Source organism: Giraffa tippelskirchi, chromosome 4, assembly GCF_054371585.1.
Source record: "Giraffa tippelskirchi isolate mGirTip1 chromosome 4, T2T-mGirTip1v1.2.pri, whole genome shotgun sequence".
NCBI lineage: Eukaryota > Metazoa > Chordata > Mammalia > Artiodactyla > Giraffidae > Giraffa > Giraffa tippelskirchi.
Genome location: NC_137278.1, coordinates 8,173,667 through 8,190,085, shown reverse-complemented (window position 1 = coordinate 8,190,085; position 16,419 = coordinate 8,173,667). Strand labels below are relative to the sequence as shown.

General features: G+C 47.4%; 1 long non-coding RNA gene across 1 annotated transcript; it reads right to left on the bottom strand.

Annotated features, from left to right (window-relative positions):
* Window positions 1-6,266: 6,266 nt before the first annotated feature.
* Window positions 6,267-15,705, bottom strand: LOC145544332 (uncharacterized). Its single transcript, XR_014081350.1, has 5 exons — window positions 15,471-15,705; window positions 14,846-14,960; window positions 8,579-8,663; window positions 6,984-7,162; window positions 6,267-6,611 (listed from the first exon to the last, which is right to left on the bottom strand). It is a non-coding gene; the product is annotated as an uncharacterized LOC145544332 (long non-coding RNA).
* Window positions 15,706-16,419: the final 714 nt, after the last annotated feature.

The following is a 16,419-nucleotide window of genomic DNA, read 5'->3' as shown; positions in this document are numbered from 1 at the left end:
GCCACAACTACTGAGCTCATGTGCCTAGAGCCTGTTTTCTGCAACAAGAGAAGCCACTGCAATGAGAAGCCTGGGCACCTGCAACAAAGAGTAGGCCCCGCTCATCGCAACTGGAGAAAGCTGGGTGGGAGCAACCAAGATCCGGAGCAATCAAGACCCAGCGCAACCAAAAATAAACTATATTCAAAAAAGAAGAATGCACCTTTTTTTCCCCTTCCACTTGACATACAGAACTGTATAAATTTATGTACAGCATAATGATATGACTTACATACATCATGAAATAATTATTACAATAAATTTAGTGAACATCCAGCATCTCATATAGTTACAAAATTAAAAAAAAAATTTTTTTCTCTTAGGATTTCCTTTCTTAACAACTTTCATATATAACATACAGCAGAATTAATTACGTTTATTATGTTGTATGTTATATCCCTAGTGGTTATTTAAAACTGTACTGAGACTTCCCTGGCGGCCCAGTGGTTAAGACTTCAGATTTCCACTGCAGGGGGCATGGATTTGATCTCTGGTTGGGTAACTGACATCCCACAAGCCCCACAGCATGGCCAAAACAAAACAATGTGCATCCCTTTTACTCACTGATGTCACATGAAGGAAATGAACAAATATGCAGAAAAGCACATACATCACAGCATTAGGGAGAACAGTAAAAAATCAAAGCCAACCTAGATGTCCATCAACAGGGTCTCGAAGAAGCAAAAGGATGGCTCCGATGTTGTAGTCCCAGACAGTGACTGATCACACGGTGATTCAAAATGACAATCAAGGCCAGGTGACCTTTCTGTTTCTTTAAACTTTATTGTAATAAAGTTTAATAATAAAAGGGGGGGGGGAATGACAACATAGGCATACAAAGATAGCCTCACACAAGCACATGAAAAGATGCTCTACTCCATAGTCAGCAAGGAAACACAAATTAAAGCCATGATTAGATACTACTACACACCTATTAGAATAACTAAAATTAAAAAGATTGACTATATCAATGGGCTTCCCTGGTGTCTCAGTGGTAAAGAATCTGCCTGCCAATGCAGGAGATGGGTTTGATCCCTGATCTGAGAGGATCCCGTATGGCACGGAGCAACGAAGTCTGTGGGCCACAACTGTGTGCTTGTGCTTGAGAGCCCCGGAGCCACAACTGCTGAGGCCAGCCCACCCTAGAGCCTGTGCTCCACAACAGGAGAAGCCACCACAATGAGAAGCTTGCACATCGCAACCAAAGAGTAGCCCCCGGTCATCCCAATTAGAGAAAGCCCATGCACAGCAACGAAGACCCAGCAAGGTCAAAAATAAATAAGTAAATACAATTATAAAAATAATGTCCAAAGAAACTAGTTTCCTATCAAATATTGGCAAAGATATAGAGTCACTGGAAATCACATAAATCGCACATTTTTAAGGCTTTCGAAACACATTGACAGACAGCTCCCCTGGAAATCTGCTCCAGTTAAAGTCCTGTTGCCAGGGTATAGGAAACAAGCCTGCTTCCAATTCAGGCAGAAATCTCCAGAGCCGGGGCTTGCAAGGTTTGAGGAAGTCTTTTAAGTATGACCCTATGACTTTTGGGCAGCAGCCAGAAATAAGGGCAAATTGGCCACAGAACTCCCTTGGAGTGGCCTTGGAAAATCATTAAGATGGTCTGGGGAGGGGGAGACTGTTTGGTGGGGGAGGGTTAGGAGAGAAAAGAGGAGCTGGGGTCAGGCCTGGGCCCAGCAATGTTTATCTCTGACCTGTGACCTTGGGCCAGCCACTTAAACTTTCCAACCACAAACTTCTCAGATGTGGAGCAGAGCAAATACTGCTAGCCCCCAAGTATGTGAAAGCTCATTACAAACTCAAATACACGCCACAAAGAACACCCACTCCCTCCCAGGTTATTCCCTGGGGGCAAGTGCCTGGTGAGGACAGTTAGGAAGGGCAGGACCGGGAGCCTGGGAGGGGAGGGGTAGCTGGCAGAATAGTGCCCTGCCAAAGATGTTCATATTCTTTTTTTTGTAGTTATTTTTTAAACAGATAATTTGATGTGGACAACATCATTTTAAAAATATTTATTTATTTATTGGCTGTGCTATGTCTTCCTTGCTGCACAGGCTTTGCTCTAGTTGTGGCGAGCAGAGACTACTCTCTAGTTGCGGTGTATGGCCTTCTCACTGCAGTAGCTTCTCTTGGTGTGGAGCATGGGCTCTAGGGCCTGTGGGCTTCAGTAGTTACGGCTTACAGGCTCAGCAGTTGTGGCTCCCGGGCTCTAGAGCACAGGCTCAATAGTTGTGGTGCTCAGGCTTAGTCGCTCTGTGGCTTGTGGGATCTTCACGGATCACGGATTGAACGCGTGTCTCCTGTATCAGCAGGCAGATTCTTCACCACTGAGCCGCCAGGGAAGGCCTTTATCTTTTTTTTTTTTTTTTAATTTGCCTGCACCCTGTGGCTTACAGGCTCTTCCTTTCCAAACCAGGAGTCAAACTGGGGCCCCAGCAATGAAAGCACTGAGTCTTAACCACTGGATCGCCAGGGAATTCCCGAGATGTCCCCATTCTAATCCTGGGATTAGTGTGAGTATATTAGGCTACCTGGCAAAATGGAGTTCAGGTTGCTGATGGAATTGAAGTTGCTCATCAGCTGACCTTAAAATAGGGAGATTATTCTGGATTATCTGAGTGTGACTACATCCAATGTAATTACAAGGATCCTCCAGTGTGAAAGAGACAGACTGAAGGAAAAACAGAGAGATGGCAGCATGAGAAGGACTCAGCCCTACAGGGTTGACTTGGAAGATGGATGGAAGAGGCTATGAACCAAGAAATGCAGGGAACATCTAGAAGCTGGAATCCTCTTCTAGAGTCTCCAGAAGGAATTCAGTGAAGCTGACACCTTTGTTTTAGCCCATGTTGGACTTCTAAGATCTATAACTGTAAGGTAATGCATGTGAGTTGTTTTAAGCTTTCTGTTGTTTAGTCGCTAAGTCATGTCCCTCTTTGGGACCCCATGGACTATAGCCTGCCAGCCTCCTCTGTCCATGGGATTCTCTAGGCAAGAATACTGGAGTGGGTTGCCGTTTCCTTCTCCAGGGGATCTTCCCAACCCAGGGATCGAACCTGTGTTTCCTGCATTGGCAGGCGGATTCTTTACCACTCAGCCACTAGGGAGGTCTATTTTAAGCTACTAAGTGGTCATTTATTACAGCAGTCATAGGAAATTAATATAGGAGGACAGCTGGGCCCCTTGAGCTGCAAGAATAACCATGGAAGAGGCTGTAGTGCCCCCATTCCCCGATTTCCTGGTTAGGGGGCAGCACCCATGAATGTGGGGTAGCAGGCTCTCTGGCAACCTCTGGGCAACACTGAACAGTGCCCTTTACTTTGGTGTGGACTCATGCCAGAGATGGACAACCTCAGGCAGAGGATCTGGAGTGCCAGACTGGGCATTCTGGAGGCAGTGGGGAACCCTTGGGGGTTTCAAGCAGGGCAGGGAGATGATGAGAACAGGCAAGACCAAGGGCCTGGAGTCAGAGAACTAGGTTCCCAGGCTTGTCTCCCTGGGTGACCTTGGCGGCCAGTTACTGGAGCTTCCTGGCTTTGGACTCTAATTTCTCAAAACAGTAGGGCTGTTTCTGGGGTGCTTGCCAGTCAAGGGACACAGCTGACCCAGACTAGTCAGGGCCTTTTGGGTTCAAAGGGAATTCTCTGGCCTTATACCCCAGAGGGTGAAGAAAGTTAAAACTAATAATAATAACATTTATTGAACCCTAACCACGGGTAAAGAAATGTACAAGATCAATGGCTCCTTTGGGTTCTTAGTTCAATGGTCAACCTCGGATAATAAGGCCAATGTGATGCTGTTAAGCCCTCCAGTTTATCTCAGTCCTCTCTCCCCTTCACTCTCTGCACTCAGATTCTTTCAGTATCAGAAGTGATTGTGACATGGCACTCCCATCTCAGGGCCTTTACACAAGCCATTCCACCCACCAGGAATGCAGTTACTCTGCTTTTCACCGTCTTAACATCTTCATCTGAGGGCCTCAGCTCAATGCCTGTCCAGTTGCCCACCTTCGAGCTAAATCAGATTCCAATGGACTTGCTCTCGATTTCAGATGACACTTCCCCCATATGTCAGTACACAGAAGTAGATACTTCTGCAGTTACCTGCCATCTCTGCCTCCCACTAGACAGACCAGGGGAGCCAAGAGGCCAGGATGCTTCTTTAGGAAGCTTGCAGAAGCCATAGATAGATAGATACAGAGAGATGTCTACTGGAGAAATACACAACAGCACCCAAAGGTTGATATGGTTATCATCCAACTTTTTTTCAAATCAGTTATGGGCTCTGAGAAGTTCAGAGGTTCATCTAGAGTCACAGGCGAATCTGGAGAGCTCCTGTCTTTGCAGGAGGTGGGGGCTGGGGCTGGGGCCTATCCGAGCTAGAGGGTCACTGTGAGCAGGGGTTGAGGCTGGAGGAACTTGAGCCTCCCCTCGAGGCAGGTCTGCTGGGGAAGCGCCTTCAAGGGTTGCACTGAAAGAGGATGTGCTGAGCACAGCTGCTCTGGCAGAAGAGGAAGGAACCAGCCGGGGCGGGGCTGGGGCCCCAGACCCTGCTCCCTGCAGCTGCAGCAGAGTCTTCCCCATGATCCTGGCCCTCACCCCACCCCTGTCACTTCTGTAACACTTTCACACACTCACGCTGCCTCCTGTTGCTGTTTAAGTGTTTTTTCAAGCTTAGATAAGGCTTAGGGGCTCCACTGCGGGTAGGAACACCGATTGGCACACGCATTCTGGAGGAATAATTGGACCACATCCACCAAGAGTTTTCAAGTGCACACCATTTGACTCAGCAATTCCGCTTCTGGGAATTTATCCTAAAGACATTGTAGTGTCAGTTGGCAATGCTATCCACACAAGGTGAAAGAGGAGAGTGAAAAATCTGACTTAAAACTCAACATTCAAAAAACTAAGATCATGGCATCCAGTCCCATCACTTCATGGAAAATATTAATAGAAGGGGGAAAATGTGGAAACAGTGACAGATTTTATTTTCTTGGGCTCCAAAATCACTGCAGACAGTGACTGCAGCCAGGAAATTAAAAGACAACTTGCTTCTTGGAAGGAAAGCTATGACACACCTAGACAGCATATTAAAAGGCAGAGACATCACTTTGCCAACAAAGGTCTGTATAGTCAAAGCTATGGTTTTTCCAGTAGTCATGTACGGATGTGAGAGTTGGACCATGAAGAAGGCTGAGTGCCGAAGAACTGATGCTTTCAAATTGTGCTCCTGGAGAAGGCTCTGGAGAGTCCCTTGGACTGCAAGGAGATCAAGCCAGTCAATCCTAAAGGAAATCAACCTTGAATATTCATTGGAAGGAAGGATGCTGAAGCTCCAATACTTTGGCCACCTGATGTGAAGAGCTGACCCTTTGGAAGAGACCCTGATGCTGGGAAAGATTGAAGGCAAAAGGAGAAAGGGGTGGCGGAGGATGAGCTGGTTAGATAGCATCACTGACGCAATGGGCATGAATTTGAGCAAACTCTGGGAGATAGTGGTGGACAGGGAAGCCTGCCATGCTGCCGTCCATGGGGTCACAAAGAGTCAGACATGACTTAGCGACTGAACGACAACAACAGTCCGCACAAGCAGGTAATGTTGTTTGTCATGGCAAAGAATTAGAAGCCACCTAATGCCCATCAGTATGAAGCAGGTAAGTAAATTATGCTTCACTGATCCCATGGAAAACTATGCAGCCATTAAAAAGAATGAGCTAATTTATACGAACTGACCTAGGAGGATATTCATAATATATGTATGTATTGTTAAGATTTTCCAAACCATTGCAGAACAATCCGTGTTTCTATCATCTATTGCTCAGTAACAAACCACTCCAAAACAGGCATAAGCAGGGCTCACTCATGTGGTTGCCTTCAACTGGAAGCTTAGCTGGGGTGGAACTTCCAAGGTGGCTTCTCATCCTCCAGAGCCTCTCCCCACGTGGCTGCTAATCCTTCTGCAACCTAATCTGAGCTTCCTTGTAGCATGGCGGCTGGATCCCAAGAGTGAGTATTTCAAAAGGACACACCTCAAAGTGCAAGCTCTTATTAAGCCTTTCCTTGTATCTGGCTTATTAAGGCCCCCTTGTCCAAGGCAAGTGACATGATCAGGTCCAAATTCAACATGAGAAGGCCCAAACCCAGGGTACAGATGGAGGGAGGCAAGATGCTTTGGGGGCCATTACAATAATGATATAGCACAGTATACGCAATTAGATAATATTTTATTAGGAAACTATGCATGTTCTGACATTACTTTGCCAACAAAAGTCCATCTAGTCAAGGCTATGGTTTTTCCAGTGGTCATGTATGGATGTGAGAGTTGGACAGTGAAGAAAGATGAGCGCCGCAGAATTGATGCTTTTGAACTGTGGTGTTGGAGAAGACTCTTGAGAGTCCCTTGGACTGCAAGGAGATCCAATCAATCCATCCTAAAGGAGATCAATCTTGGGTGTTCATTGGAAGGACTGATGTTGAAGCTGAAACTCCAATACTTTGGCCACCTCATGTAAAGGGTTGACTCATTGGAAAAGACCCTGATGCTGGGTAGGACTGGGGGCAGGAGGAGAAGGGGACAACAGAGGATGAGATGGTTGGATGGCATCACCGATTCGATGGACATGGGTTTGGGTAGACTCCGGGAGTTGGTAATGGACAGAGAGGCATGGCATGCTGCAATTCATGGGGTCGCAAAGAGTCGGACACGACTGAGCGACTGAACTGAACTGGACTGATGCATGTTCTAGGAGAAGGCAATGGCAACCCACTCCAGTACTCTTGCCTGGAAAATCCCATGGACAGAGGAACCTGGTAGGCTGCAGTCTGTGGGGTTGCTAGGAGTCAGACACGACTGAGCGACTTCACTTTCACTTTTCACTTTCATGCAATGAAGAAGGAAATGGCAACCCACTTCAGTGTACTTGCCTGGAGAATCCCAGGGACGGGGGAGCTTGGTGGGTTGCCGTCCATGGGGTCGCACAGAGTCAGACACAACTGACGCAACTTAGCAGCAGCAGCAGTAGCATGCATGTTCTTGGGACTTTCCTGGTGGTCCAGTGGTTGGGACTCTGTCCTTCCACTACAGGGGGTTATGGGTTCAATCCCTGGTAGCGGAATTAAGATCTTGCATTAGGCTCAGAAAAAACAAAACAAAACAAAAACTATGAATGTTCTTAAAAAGAAATACCATCTTACGTATATATTTAACACACATAGGTATGTATATATGTTTATATGTTTGTATACCTGTTGATCTAAGTCTGAAAGACAATTTAAAAAACTGTTAATGGTGGTTAACTTTCAGGAGTAGAAATTGGTGGGTAAAAGGGGAATCTTCAGGTTTTACTTTATAATTTTCTTTAGGATCTGAATGTTTTAAAAGTGAGATGTGCTATTTTGCAGTAAAAATTTTTTGTAATATGCAGTGGAAACCTTTGCATGTCATTAGATGAAAATTTTCAGCACAACTTTTGATAGCATCATGTCCACTTCCCTAATGCTGGACGCTTAGGCCGTTTCTAATTTTTCTGCCATCACAGGCAGCATTCTAATGAACATCCTTTGAGCCAAATCTTTTCACAAGTCCTAAATTATTATCTCAGGATAAGTTTTGAGAAAAGGAACTGCTGAGTTGAAGGTTACGAACAGTGTAATACATTATGCCAGATTGTCCTGTCAACCAGGAGACAGATTCTCCCAGCCTATCAGTGGGCTAGGGGAGTGTGCGTTGTGATACAGTCTGGTATCCACCCTCATAAGAACCCAGTGCCCATTTCACAGATGGAAGAACTGAGACCCAGAAAGAGGAAGCAACCTGCCCAAAGTCGACACAGCAATATGCAGCCTGGGGGGAGGGGGGCACCAGCTCAGCTGGGAATCCTTTGCTCCCTCTCTAGTCTCTGACGCCTCATCCCAGGCCCTGTCTCCCCTCCTGCTCAGGGCAAAGTCTACCTCCTCCTGACAGTGAGTGATCTGGGCCCTGCTCACCTGCCTGACCCCTTCTCCTTCATGACCTCCCACCCTCACCCTCTGACCTCCACCCAGATTACTTTCAGTTTCCAAAGGAATAAAATGCTGCCTGATCTCTGAACCTTTGTCCAGCCTGACCCCTCTGCCTAAACATCCCCCACCTTGCCACACACCCCTTCCACACTTCCTCCTGGAAGCCTTCTCTGATCACCTGAGTGGAAGTTCAGTAACAAGGTCACATACACACTGCCAGATTTTCCATTCATTCATTCCTGCTTGCATTTACGTATTTACCCAAAGTTAACTGGATGCTAGTTTGTGCCGGCCACCAGGCTAGACAGTGGAGATGTGGGGTGAACAGACCCTCCCTGCCCTGCAGAGCTCAATCTCAATCTGGGTTGGAGGCTGGGAAGGAATTGGGAAGGAGACAGACCATGCTAGTCCAAAGGTGAACAGTGCTAGGCTGGACATGGGCCATGCACACGTGGCAGACCCACATTCCTCCAACTCAAATAATAAAAGCATTCATTTAAACAGGGAAAACCTGGGACTTCCCTGGCAGTCCAGTGGTTAAGACTCCATGCTTCCAACGCATGCTTCCTGGTCAGGGAACTAAGATCCCACATGCCGCTTGGCCTAAAAATAAATAAATAAATAAAATAAAATTTTAATTAAAAGAAAATAAGATAAAAGGATAAAACCTCAAAAATTCTCAGAGGTGATATAGATCATTTCAATTATTCTGTTCCCTAAATATCTGTGAACTTGATAACCATACTAGCTTACATTTGTTCCACCCCTGCTCTGTGCCCCTGGCGTGTATTAACTCACCGAGTCCTTATCATCACCGGCAAGATAGGGACCATTATTGTCCCCATTATACAGAAGAGGAAACTGAGGCTCAGAGACCTCCATCATTTGCCCATAATCACCTAGCTGGGTGCTCTAGGCTTTGGACACACAAAGTCAGGATCCTGTGTCCTATATTCTTGGCCACTATACCACACGGCTACAAATTACGCACAAACCAAACTGCAAGAACAGCAGCATTTAAAGCTACTGCACAAACCCAGTGTGACAGACCATGATGTTTTGCAGAAGTGAGGTTGGCCCACCACCGTGTTGAGTTCAGCCTGTGTGTTCCCCAGGGTCCCTGGCCTGCCCGCTGTATTTCTCTTGCCAAACCACAGGGAAATCATCGGCTTTTTGTCCTTCACTTGGCATAACAACAACTTTTTTTGTTTTTAATTTAATTTGGAATAGATAATGCTTTCACATGGTTCCAGAATTTTAAAAAACTGTGTGTACAGGGCTTTCCTGATGGCTCAGTGGTGAAGAATCTGCCTGCCAATGCAGAAGACATGGGTTCGATCCCTGATTCGGGACGATCCCACATGCCTCAGAACAACTAAGCCCGTGTGCCACAACTACTGAGCCTGTGCTCTAGAGCCTGGGAGCCACAGCTACGGAAGCCCAGGAGCCCGTGAGCCTGTGCTCTGAAGCAAGAGAAGCAACTGCAATGAGAAGCCTGAGAATCGCAACTAGAGAGTATCCCCTGCTCTCTGAAACTAAAAAAAAAAAAACCTCTCGCAGCGACGAAGACAGAGCAGAGTCAAAAATAAAATAAATAAATAAATAAAAATTTTAAATTATGTGTACATAGATAGATCTAGATACAGTATCCACCCATCTCCAGGAGAAGGCAGTGTTATGGGCTTCTTGGGTATCTTTCAGAGATAGTTTCTGCAAACACAAATATATATTCTGGTTTTTTTTCTCTCATTAACAGAAGGGAAGTCCTACATCTGTAGCTCTGTTCCACGCTATTTCACTTAACAGAAGATCTTGGAGATCATTGTATATCGGTAGAGACAGGGCTTCCTTATTCCTGTTCACAGCTGTGTCCTGTGTCATGTTCCTGCCTGTCCTCTGACCATGCACACGGGGTTGGTCCTGAGCATCACAACTGCCCCGTTTTGGTTTAAGTCATGGTGGCAAGAAGTCTTTAAGATGACCCCCAGTGAGGCCCATCTACTGGTATTCCTGCCTCCATGTATAATCCTTGCCTCCTAAGAGTTGGCTGGGTCTAGAGGTTGGCTTTGAATGAATAGATATAGCAAAAGTCATGGGATGGCTCACAAGGCTTAGAAGCTGTGACATCCTTGTAGCAACAAGCTGCTAAGACCAGATGCCCAGATCTTGGTTTCTAAATACTATTCTCCAATAAAACTAATTGGGGCTCCTTCAAGAAAAAGCTGAGTCCAAGGCCAAAACAGGGGAAGTATAAAAATAAGCCTGAAGATCTTGTAGTGCAGGAAAGGCAAGAAAGGCTCAAAAACCAAAAGGAGAGGGGAATGTCAAAGGGACACAGGAGCCAACCTGGAAAGAGCGCCCAATGGCCAAAGCTGGAACCATTTGAGCAGCAAAATAAATAATGTCATGTTGGATTTTACAACTCAAAGTATAAAATAAATATGTGAGTCCGTACTGATATAAGAAAATCAATAAAAAAATAAATGCGAAGGGACTTCTGTGGTGGCACAGTTGATAGGAATCCACTTGCCAACGTAGGGAACACGGGGTTCGAGCCCTGATCTGAGAGAATTCCACACGCCAAAGAGCAACTAAGCCCCTAGGCCCATGCACCACAGCTACTGAGCCTGTGTACTGCAGCCACTGAGTCTGAATGCCCTACAGCCCAGGCGCTGCAACAAGAGAGGGCCCCGCAATGAGAAGCCTTTGCACCGTAACAAGGAGTAGCTCCCACTCACCGCAACTAGAGAGCAACGAAGACTCATCACAACCAAATATAGATAAACAGGAGAGACTTCCCTGGTGGTCCAGTGTTAAGACTCTGTGTTCCCAATATGAGGGGCGTGGGTTTGATCTCTGTCCAGAGAACTAAGATCCCATATGCCACATGGCTTGAACAAAAAATTAAATAATAAAATTTTTTTAAAAATTGGGAGAGAAGGGACAAATCATCTTTACAGAAGAATTCCAACTAATTTACCATACTCTTCCAGGAGGTGAAGTTTAATTCCCCAGTCCTTGAGTATAGGCTGCCTTTAGTGACTCGCTTCTGAAGAATAGAGTACAGAGGAGGAAATGGTAACCTTACAGTGGAGAAATCTATCAGACTCCACCTTTACCAAGATAATTGAGAGGTGAAGGTTAATCTCCTAGGTGATGTCATATGGGCATCACGCCCCTAATATAACGTAATGAGGAGGGCGCTGCATCTGCTTCTATAGTTTCCTACTCCCAAATCCAAAACCCCAATATAATCAAAGGGAAAAACACCAAACTCGAATTGAGAGACATTCTATGAAATACTTGGCCAGATCTCCTCAAAACTCCAGGTCATGAAAAGCAAGGAAAGACAGAAGAGACGGAGCAGGAGAAGTCAAGCAGACGTGACAAAATGCAACGTGGCATTCTGGATGGGCTCGTGGAACAGGACATCAGTGTGAGCTGGAGTGACATGTGAGTAAAGGCTGGAATTTCCTTCACAGCAATGCACCAAAGTTGTTTCCTCTTGGCAACACTACATGGTAAATTTAGGATGCTAAGATTAGGGGAATCCGGGTGAGGGGTTTACAGAAACTCTCTGTTTTATCTTGGCAATTTTTCTGTAAATGTAATATTATTTCAAAAAAAATTTATTTATTTATTTAGCTGTGCCAGGTCTTAGGTCTTAGGTCTTATGGCTTATGGGATCTTTAGTTGCCGTGTGTTCAACCTAGTTCCCTAGGACCACAGATCGAACCTGGGCCCCCTGCATTGGGAGCTAGGAGTCTTAGCCACTGGACCATCAGGGAAGTCCCTATTCCAAAAAATTTTAAGGGTATTAACAAAATGGGAATTCTCTGGCAGTTCAGTGTTCAGGACTCTGTGCTGTTACTGCTAAGGGCCTGGGTTCAATTCCTGGTCAGGGAACTAGACCTTCCATGTCACAATTAAGAGTTCAAGTGCCACAACAAAGGCCCAGAGCAGCCAAATAAATGAATAAATATTAGGAAAAAATACACACACAGAGCCTGGCACACAGGAGAAGGATGTGTGAATGAATGAATGAAGTGAGTAAGGATGAGGAACACCAGGTTTGGAGTCAGCAGACCTGCTTGCACTCTCTTCCCAGCCTCACCCTTCAGGAGCTGTGTAACCTTGGGTGAGTGACCTCCCTTCTCTGCGCCTCAGTTTGCCCACCTGGGTCTCTCAGAGATTCGCTGGGAGGGTCCTGCACACAGGGGCAGGCCTGGTATGCGGGAGGGCACAGAGAGCAGCCTCCACGTGCTTCTTGACCTTGGCGAGCCTGGTCCTGCCATTCAGATACACGCAGAAGCACATGACAGTTTGCCGGCAACTCCTGGGGCTCTGTGAGCCGGAGTTCATCCTGGAACAGCCCCACCCTAGAAGATGAGCCCTGACCCTGGAGGAGGAGGCGGAGCGGGGCACCAGGTCAGAAGGCTGTGTTCCTGATGGATGGACCGGACCACACCAGACAGGCTGGGCCTCCCTCAGCGGAGAGTTCAAGTTCTAGAATGTGCAGCATCAGCGCTTCCTTCCTCCGGGTGGTCGGTAGCATCCGGGGGCTGCAGGAGGGCCTTGCCCTGATATTCCTGTGGCCGAGCTGCTCGGATGGGACACTGCAAGGAACGTGGACAGTCATCTTGGGGAGCTGAAGGGGTAGATGGTCCTGAGGTCATGCACTCGGAGCCATAGCCGGAGGACTGAGTCCCGGCTAAGAGGAACTTGGGTAGAAGTGACCTAGCATCATTTCCTGATCTGACCCGTAAAAAAAATCTTGCACTTCATCCTCTGCCCTCTCTTTCCCCATCTGCCAGCTGGGGGTGTCTGTGCCCAGGGCCACCTGGGAAGCCACGTGTGAACACGCAGAGCCGGATCCCAGGACAGCTCTGTGAAGCAAAGCCTTTCTGACCCACCCCTCCCTGCTGTGGACTGAACTTCACAGGACGAAGAAATTAACTCCTAATCTGTTCAACACTGAGATTTCAAGTGTCATCGGTTATGGAAACTGGTGTAATTTGTTTTTCTACCAGGCTCATTTTAGGCAAATCTGTTTAAAATTTTTGTCTTTTTTTCCCCACCAGTTTACCAAACTAAGACAGTTATGTCGTAAAATGTTCAAACAGGACAGAAATAATGAGTGATGGTCTTCTGTGCCCCCTCCCTACTTTTGCAATGAAAGAAAAAACCACTATTAATAGTCTGGATAAATTCCTCTAGATTTTTTGGCTGGGCCATGACAGCGTATTTTTAGACAAAAAGTATCACACCATACACATTGTTCTGCAAGATTTCTTTTCACTTAGCAGCATACCGTGGATATCTTTCCATGTTTGGACACAGGAATCCATTTCATTTTTTAAACATCGGTCTAGTATTTCATAGTGGTGCAGTAATAAAGAATCTGCCTGCCAATGCAGGAGATGCAGGAGACTCTGGTTCAATCCTTGGGTCGGGAAGATCTCCTGGAGTAAGAAATGGCAACTCTCTCCAGTATTTCTGTCTGGAAAATTCCACGGACAGAGGAACCTGGCAGGCTACACAGTCCACGGGGTCACAAAGAGTCAGATACTTTTGAGAGACTGAGCACATAGCATTCTATAGGCTTCCCTGGTAGGCTCAGTAGCAAAGAATCCACCTGGAAATAGGAGACTCAGGTTGGATCCCTGTGTTGGGAAGATCCCCTGGAGAAGGAAATAGCAACCCCCTCCATTATTCTTGCCTGGAGAATCCCATGGACAGAGTAGCCGGGTCATAAAAGAGTCGGACATGACTTAACGACTAAACAACAGCAGCATTCCGTAACACGTGTACATGAAAACGGATTTAATAGTATCAGTTATTTACTGCTGTATAACAGTAACTGCTGCTGTAAAACAAACTACCCCAAAACTCAGCAGCTTAGAAAAATAAACATTTAGAAACTTCCCTGGCAGTCCAGGGGTTAAGAATCTGCACTTTCACTGCAGGAGGCTCGAGTTCCATCCCTGGTCAGAGGAACTAAGATCCTATATGCCTTGCTTGCGGCCAAAGAAAAGATAAACACTATCTTAGAGGTCCTTGCGGTCAGGAATCTGGGAGCGGCTCAGCTGGATTGTTCTGGCTCTGGGTCGCTCAGCAGTCAGGCTGCAGCGGCTGGAGAATCGGCTTCCAGGTTCACTTCTGTGATTGCTGCTGGCGGCCGTTCCTTGCTGGCTTTGATCGGACACTTCAGTTCCTTGGCCTTCCCATAGGCCATCTGAGTGTCCCCAGGATGTGACAATTGCTTATCCCAGAGAGAGTCCTGGGTGAAGGCCACAGTGTTTCACCTCACCTCAGAAGTGGTTATATGGGGTCTTCCCTGGTGGTCTAGCGGTTTAGACTTTGCTTCCCAATGAAAGAGGTGAGAGTCTGATCCTTGGTCAGGGAGCTAAGACCCCACAGGCCTCACGGCCAGAAAAAAAACAAACATAAAACGGAAGCAATATTGTAACAAATTCAAAAAATACTTTACAACGGTCCACACACAAAATAAAAAACTTCAAAAAAATGAAGAAGCGGTTACCATGCTGCAAGGCTGGGCCACTGTGTCACTGTTACTCAGAGCATCTCTCGTACATGGGGGAGGGGCTTCCCAGGGATCCAGGCATTCGGGGGCTACATGGGAGATGGATCGTGGAGATTTGCCCTTCTCTTCATCCCAGATCCTGCTGCCGTGCCCCTCCTTGCTTGTTTCCCTTTGCATGTCTATGGAAAGGGGGTTTCCCATCAGAGAAGATACCCTAAGTAATTTTCATGCATCAACTCACGTGGTTCTCCCCGCACTGCAGTGAGGCAGACACAGTCCTTGTGCCCACTTCACAGATGAAGGATTCGATGATCCTGGCGGTCCCTCGGTTCAGTTCCGTGAGGATTTCCAGCACCCTAGGGAACAGAGGAGTCTTGGGATGAGGTTCCTAGGTGGGCTTTTTTTTTGGTCTGTGCTGGATCTTAGTTGTGACATTAGGGATGTTCGATCGTTGTTGTAGCATGCAAACTCTTAGTTGCAGCATACGGGATCTAGTTCCCTGACTGGGGATCAAAACCAGGCCCCCTGCATTGGGAGCAAAGAGTCTTAGCCACTGGACTCCCAGGGAAGCCCCTAGATGGGCTCTTTTGATGGGAAAAGAGGGTCAAGGGAGCAGAGCCGTGAAGATGACCAAGAACCACAGTAACATCAGTCTTACGCCTCGACCTGCTGTAGGTAAGTGACAGGTGGGACAAGGCTGCGACCCCCATCATACAGATGAGGAAACCGAGGCTCCGAGAGGCAGAGACTTGCCTCCGGCTGCACAGCTGGTCAGTGACAGGCCCAAGGGTCACACCCGTGTCCCCTGACTCCTCCACCCTCCTCCCAGATCCCCAACCAGGTAGAGTGCACCGCACAGAACATACATTAATGCCTGCAATCTCCAAAGAAGACCCACGAGGTCAGCTTTACCCTCCCTCCCATTGGGCAGAAGAGGAGAATGTGGCTCTGAGACACAAGGTGTGAAAATGCTGCAAAGGCCACAGGCAGGCCATGGTCACGTGCAGACTGGGGGCTGCTGGGAGCTCTGCAGAGGGCCAGAGGAGAGAGGAAGGAAAGAGGAGACAGGGCTTCTCCTGCGCGATTAGCTCCCGAGTCACTGTTATTGACAATTCATATCTTTGAGGCAGAACTGGAAACAGGATGTAGGTTTCCCTTTAGGGGGCGGGTGCCCCAAATGGCCATGTACCATCAGATACACAAAAACACCGTGCAAGAGCAGTGCTGCTGATGGTTAGAGTGCAGGCTCTGGAGTCAGACGGGCTCCTTGCTGGCTGTGTGACTGCAGATGCCTGGCTTGACCTCTCGGGGCCTCTGTTCAGAGGACGGGTGAGACACTCAGTAAACAGTGACAAGGGCTCTTTTCAGTGTTGGGAGGTGGGAGCAATTTTTTGCCAAAAGAGGAAGCAAAGCTGAAGGACTGCTTGGCTGTTTTTATCCCCCTCCCCATCGTCATAACCACTAGCAGCCCAGTGGTTGAACAAGCCCATGTGTGCGTGCTAAGTCCCTTCAGTTGCGTCTGACTCTTTGCGACCCATGGACTGTAGACCACTGGGCTCCTCTGTCCATGGACACCTTTGCCTAAAAACAGTGAGCTCGCTGTACATGTACAGCTTCCAGACAAGCCCCTGGTCCCCGCCACACTGGTGCCCCCAGGCTCCTCCTGTGGGGTTGTCCGTCCTGAGGCTGCCCTGCTGCTGACCCAGAACTCCCTGCTGTGTTCCTGGGACAAGTTTGTCGAGCCCCTCTGGGTACCAGGCCCGGCCCTGCCTTCCCAGAGTCCACTTCTAGGGCTCCACCTGGGCCCCAGAAATG